This window comes from Pteropus vampyrus, unplaced genomic scaffold (genome assembly GCF_000151845.1).
Source record: "Pteropus vampyrus isolate Shadow unplaced genomic scaffold, Pvam_2.0 Scaffold63, whole genome shotgun sequence".
In the NCBI taxonomy this organism is placed as follows: Eukaryota; Metazoa; Chordata; class Mammalia; order Chiroptera; family Pteropodidae; genus Pteropus; species Pteropus vampyrus.
In genome coordinates this window covers 1,482,027-1,489,013 of record NW_011888844.1, presented here as the reverse complement: position 1 = coordinate 1,489,013, position 6,987 = coordinate 1,482,027, and the positions used below count along the sequence as shown (strand labels likewise).

General features: G+C 36.4%; 1 pseudogene; it reads right to left on the bottom strand.

Annotated features, from left to right (window-relative positions):
• Positions 1-2,774: 2,774 nt before the first annotated feature.
• On the bottom strand, positions 2,775-2,893 carry LOC111740478 (annotated as a pseudogene).
• Positions 2,894-6,987: the final 4,094 nt, after the last annotated feature.

The window sequence follows — 6,987 nt, the reverse complement described above, 5'->3', positions numbered from 1 at the left end:
TTTATTTTTTTTATCTTTTTTGTTGTTATTGTTTTCAATTTCATTTATTTCTGCTCTAATTTTGATTATTTCTTTCTTTCTTCTGGCATTAGTCTTCATTCGTTCTTCCTCTTCTAATTTTTGAAGATGAAGCGTTAAGTTCCTTATTTGGGCTCATTTTTGTTTTTGGAGATAGGCCTGTAATGATATGAACTTTCCTCGAATGACCGCTTTTGCCATGCCCCAAAAGTTTTGATATGTTGTACTTTCATTATCATTTGTTTCTATGTATCTGTTGATCTCCCTTTTTATTTCTTCTCTAACCCAGTCATTCTTCAGTAGCATGTTGTTTAATCTCCATGTATTTGTGGTTCCTGCTTTCTTTCTGCAGTTGATCTCTAGTTTCAAAGCATTATGCTCAGAGAATATGGTTGGTATGATTTCAACCCTTTTATATTCGTTGAGGCTCCGTGTCCCAATATGTGGTCAATTTTTGAGAATGTTCCATGTGCACTAGAGAAAAATATATAAGCAACTGTTTTGGGATGGAAGGCTCTATAAATGTCAATTATGTTTAGTTAGTCTACTGTGTCATTTAAAGATGTTATTTCCTTATTGATTTTGTTTGGATGATCTGTCCATGTCCGACAGTGGGGTATTTAGGTCTCCTACTATGATAGTGTGTTGGTCTGTTTCTCCCTTTAGTTCTGTTAGTAATTGCTTTACATATTTTGGGGCTCCCTGATTGGGAACATAGATATTAATATGTGTTATATCTTCTTGTTACATGATTCCTTTTATCATTGTGAAGTGTCCCTCAGTATCTTTCTTTACTTTTTTTTTTATTTTGAAGTCTGTTTCATCTGATAATTAGTACCGCTATTCTCACTTTTCTCAGAATGACATTTGCTTGAAATATCATTTTCCATCTTTTCGCTCTGAGTCTATATTTGTCTTTGGAGCTGAGATGTATCTCCTGGAAGTAGCATATTGTTGGGTTTTGTTTTTTGATCGTTTCTGCAACTGTGCCTTTTTATTGGTGAGTTCAGTCCATTTACATTTAGGGTGATTATTGAAATGTGAGGTCTTCTTATAGGCATTTTATCTTTTGCTTTCTGGTAGCTCGGTGTTGCCATTGCTTCCTTGTCCTTGTGCTTCTGTTTTCTTTATTTTAGTTGGCTTTTGTGGGTTTTCTCTTTGGTCCTTCTTGTTTTATGTTATATACTTCAGTTCTATATCTTTGGCATTTGGTTACTATTATGAATATGTAAAGGATAGTTATATATATATAACTATATATTTATATATATATATATAAATATATGCAGTTTTCCATTTTCTTCTGCATCTGCCTTATCTCCTTTCCCCTTTGCAAATTTGAATCTTTGAATCCCCCCTTTCAGTTATTGTTATCTCAATTTTTTTCTATGTATGCGGAACCTTCACGACTATCTTGTTATAACAATTCTCTTCTTAGTATTTAAGATTGTAATGCCCTGTTCTTCGTAAGTTTTGCACTCTTCTGCTTCTATTTGCCCGATAGTCACTTTACTCTTAATTATGTATTTTTTTGTCATTTTGTTTTAGATGAGCTGACCCCTTTCAGTATTTCCTGTAGAGCAGGCCTCGTAGTGGAGAATTCCCTCAATTTTTGTATATCTAAAAGTCTTAATTTCTCCTTCATATCTAAAGGAATGCTTAGCTGGATACATTATTCCAGGCTGGTAGTTTCTTTCACTTAATAGTTAAAATATTTGATTCCATTCCTTTCTCTCTTGTAATGTTTGCGCTGAGATGCCCTATGATAATCTAATGGGTTTACTTTTATAAGTCACTGTTTGTTTTTTCTCCCTGGCTGCCTTGAGAATTCTTTGTCATTGATTTTTGATAATTTTAATACAATGTGTCTTGGTGAAGGCCTTTGGAGTTGAGATAATTAGGTGTTCTGTTGACTTCTTGAATTCCAAGCTGCAGCTCATTCTTTAAATTTGGGAAATTCTTGTCCACTATTTGTCTGAAAATGTTTTCTAGTCCCTTCTCCTTTTCTTCGCCTTCGGTAATGCCCGTTATTCTTATGTTTCATCTCCTGATGGTATTAGTTAGTTCTTATATTTCTCTTTCATTATTTTTCATTCTTCAGTTTCTTCTTCCTTCTGACTTATTTCTAGATTTCTGTCTTCGATATCTCTGATCATTTCCTCCATTTGATCAGCTCTATTTCCCAAGCTTGCTATTTCATTTTTCAACTCTTGCAGTGTGTTCTTCATCTCCAGAAGTTCTATTTGGTTCTTTTTGAGGATTTCAATCTTCTTGCTCTGCTCATCTAGTTGTTTTTTCAATTCCTGAAATTGTTGATTTGAGTCGTTTTGGATCTCTTTGGGTTTTTTCAGAAGTATCATTCTGAAGTCTCTGTCATTTACATCGCATATTTCTATATCCGTAAGCTTATTTTCTGGAGATTTTTTTCTCTTTCTTTTTGAGATACCTTGTCACCTTGATTGTTCATGGTGTTTAATGGACTATTTCTCTACCTGGGCATTATAGGAAATTTATTCTGCTGTTTTTCCAGAAAGAAGATGTATTATATAAAGGTCTCTCTTTATCCTGTTGCAAAGAAGGCACTTTTTATTTATTTTATTTTTATTGTTTGCTTTTCAGTAGGTGGCTTCTCAGTCTCTTGGATACCTGCTGCATATAAAGTCTTTTTTTTTTTTTTTTTAAGCAAGGCAACCTTTGGTTAACCTCACAGATTGGGAGGACCTTGTCAGCTGGCAATCCCTTTTTTTTTTTTTTTACGCCTATAGCACCTGTTCTTCCTAGAGAATCTCCCATCCAAGTACTAACCAGGCCCGACCCTGCTTAGCTTTTGAGATCAAATGGGATCGGTTTTGTTCAGGGTGGCATGACCGTAGATGCTTTTTATAAAGTCTTAATAACGCTTTTTAAATTTTCTTGTAGATATTTAATCATGCTCACTACCCTCAGTTTCAGTCCCTGTCAGTGTCAGTGACAGTCTCAGCAGCTTTTGCTCAGAATCCCCCGGGGCTCTGTGGTTTTGGGTTTCGAGGATATGGGAGGAGGGGCCCTCCGGGTTGGGAGTTGGGGGCCGTGGCTCAGCCTTGGTTTTGCAACTGCAGCTGGCAAAAAACAGCTGTTGTTTTTCTGTGGTCCTGTCCCGCTTCTCTGCTTTCTGCCCTGATGACTGGGCTTTGCAGCCAGCAGGTCATGGGGAGCTCACTACTATCCCATGCAGGAATGTTCAAGGAACTTGCCACAGGAACTCACCACAGGAACTTGCCGCTTCTTCTCCCCTCCCCCTCCTCTGCAGTGAGCTCCGGTGGCTGGGAGAGGCAGCTTCTTTATTACTTCCAGTCCTCTGCCCGACACCCAGGATTCTGATCTGTGGTAGTTCTTATGTGCAGATCCCAAGCTCTGATGTGCTGCTGTGCAGTTTGGGTGTTTTCTGTTGAGTTTTAGATGTTCTGATAATTGTTGTTTCAAGGGGAGAGATCTGGGGATGTTTCTTACTCTGCCATGTTTCCAAAGATCTCATTGGAATTTTAATGAGGATTGCACTGAATCCATATATCGCTTTGAGCTATATGGTCATTTTAACAATATTATTTTTTTTAAATCCATGATCACAATATATCTTTTCATGTATTTGCATCTTTCTCAAATTTTTTCATCAATGTCTTATCATTTTCAGTGTACAGGTTTTTCAATTCATTGGTTACATTTATTTCTATGTATTTTTATTTTGATGTCATTGTAAATAAAATTTTGTTCTTACTTTCTGTTTCTGACAGTTTGTTCTTGCTTAATAGAAATGTAACATTTCTGTATATTGATTTTGTATCCTATCATTTTACTGATTTGATTTATTACTTCTAGCTTTTTCAGTGGAGTTTAAGGGTTTTCTATATATAAAATCATGTTGTCCACAAATAGTGACATTTTCACTTCCTTTTTTCCAATTTAGTTGCAATAATAATAATAATAATAATAATAATAAACTTTTATTATTATTTTGGCTAATTACTCTTGCTAAGTCTTCCAATATTATGTTGAATAAAAGTGGTGAGAGTGAACATTGTTTTATTTTTTGTCTTTTTCCCCGGTTTTATTGAAATATAATAGACAATTAGTTTCTCTTATTAACATTGTACAATTAATGAGATTTTTTCAATTATAGTTGGCATACAATAATATATGTTTCAGTTGCACAACATAGTAATTAGAGCTCTTTATAACTCATGAAGTGATCACCTCACTAAATCAAGTACCCCACTTCCTCCTTACATATTTTTTACAACATTGTTGACTATTTTCCTTATGCTACACTTTATATCTCCATGACTATTTTGTATCTATCCATTTGTACTTCTTAATTCTTTGCCTTTTTTCACTGTCCCCCACGGCCCTCCCATTTAGTAGCCTTCAAAATAGTCTCTGTATCTTTGAGTTTGTTTCCACTTTTGATATTGTTTATTTTGTGCTTTAGATTCCACATATACATGAAATTATGTGGTATTTGTCTTTATCTGATTTACTTCATTCAGCCCAATATCTTCTAAATCCGTCAAGGCAATATCTTTTTCCATTCCCTTCCTTTTAGTCTGCGTGTGTCTTTTAATCTGAAGTGAGTCTCTTGTAGGCAGCGTATGAGGTGTCTTGTTTTCTTACCCATTCAGCCTCCCTATCTTTTGGTTGGAGCACTTATTATTCTTTTCCATTTGAGGTACTTGTTGATAGATATGTAGTTATTACCATTTTTTATTCATGATTTTAATACATGTTTTTTTCTTCTTAAAGAAGTCTCTCTAACAATTCCTGTAATACTGGATTGGGGTCGATAAACTCCTTTAGCTTATTTTTGTCTGGAAAGTTCTTTACCTTTCCTTTTATTCTAAATGAAAGCTTTGCTGGATAAAGTATTCTTTGTTGTAGATCCTGGGTTTTCAACACAGAATATTTTGTGCCAAGAACTTCTGTCCTACAAAATTTCTTTTGAGAAATCAACTGTCAGTCTTATGGGGTTTCCCTTGTAAGTAACTAATTGCTTGGCTCTTGCTGCTTTTAAGGTTTTCTCTCTGTATTTAACCTTTGGAATTTTAGTTATAATGTGTCTTAGTGTGGGCCTCTTTGGGACCATTTTTTGGGGGACTCTCTGAGCTTCCTGGGGTTGTATGTCTATTTCCTTCACCAGGTTAGGGAAGTTTTCCATCATTATTTCTTCAAATATATATATATTAAACTTCTTGTTCTCCTTCCTTAGGTACCACTATGACATGAATGTCATTACTCTTAATTAAGTTCTGACTGAATTAATCTACACTTCCCATAAATTCATTGAGCATCTTTATAACTAGTGTTTTGAACTCTGTATTTGTTAGATTGCTTGACTCCATTATTCCTGGATCTTTGTTCTGTTCTCTCATATAGTTTTTGCTTCTTTGTCTTCCCATTTTGACTGCCTTTCTGTGTCTGTTTCTATGTACTAAGCAAAACTCCTAAGTCTTCCGGTCTTATTAGTGTGGATTTGTGCAGTAGGTGTCCAGTGACACAGTTCTGAGAGAGGTTCAGCTGCAGGCCAAATTTAGCCCAAGCCTGTGACCCTCCATGGCCACCTGTTAAGAGTCAGCAAGCAATCCACATATGCGGTGATTATAGTTGCCTCAAGAAGCCACAACAGACACCAAGGTCAGCTGCCACCGGTGTGAGTATTAACACTGCTCAGCAAGTGGCATAGGACTCACCAAAGACACAACTAAATGTGACTTGGGTGAGGCCACGAGTTGGGGGCTGCGGAGTTTCAGGGAATCTTCTGGATAGAGCAATGTCTTATCCAGTTTGATGACATCTCAGCTGTGGTGGCACTGTGTCTGCACATTGGGTGAGGGGAGGGCTCAACAGGAACAATGGATACCACCAGCACTTCTTCCCGGTAGGAAGCCTCACCTCAATCCTTCATTCTTACAACTCACTGTCTCCCTGTGAGTCCCTGATGCCCCCCATGCAACTGTCCCAGCGCTGGTGCTCAGAGTCAGCATGTTCATCACCACGAAAGTTCGATTGCAGACATGGCCCCTTTAAGAGGTGCCTTCAGCTACTGGCTGCTGCTGTCATAGCTTCTGTCTCACTGCTAGGGACCCAGCAGCCTCGCATCTTTGCCTCCTCCTACCGACAACCATTACAGGATAATTTCTTATTTCTCTCTCTAGTTGTAGGGCTTCTATTCATCTAGACCCCCAGGTGACTCTGCTTGCTGTTTGTTCTGTTTTTCCATCTCAACTTTGATGTGGTTGCAAGAGGGGATGAGCAAAGCTTCTATCATCTACACCATTTTGCCTGGTTCTATGAGTGGGCATTCTTGTCTTTTTTCTGATTTTAGAGAGAAAGCTTTCAGCTTTTCACAGTTAAATATAATGTTAGCTTTAGGTTTGTCATATATGGCCTTTATTATGCTGAGGTACATTTCTTCTATAGTCACTTTGTTGAGAGTTTTTATAATAAATAAATATTGAATTGTGTCAACTTACTTTTTGCATTTATTAAGATATATGGTTTATATCCTTCATTCTGTTAATATGGTTTATCATGTTTATTAATCTGCAAATATTGAACCATCCTACATCCCTTTCGTAAATTTAACTTGATAATGGTGATTGATCATTCTAATGTATTGTTGACCTCATGTGCTAATAGTTTGTTGAGGATTTTTGTTCCATTTATTGAGATGATCATGACTTTTAACCTTCATTTTGTTAACATGGTTTATCATGTTGTTGATTTGCGAAAGTTGACCCATCTTTACATCTCTTTAACAAATTTAACTTGGCCATAGTAAATAATTCTTCTAATGTATTGTTCAATTTGGTATACTCATATTTTGTTGAGGTATATTGTATATATGTTCTTCAGAAATATTTTACTGTAATTTCTTTCCTCCCTCCCTCCCTCTCCTTCCTTCCTTCCTTCCTTCCTTCCTTCCTTCCTTCCTTCCTT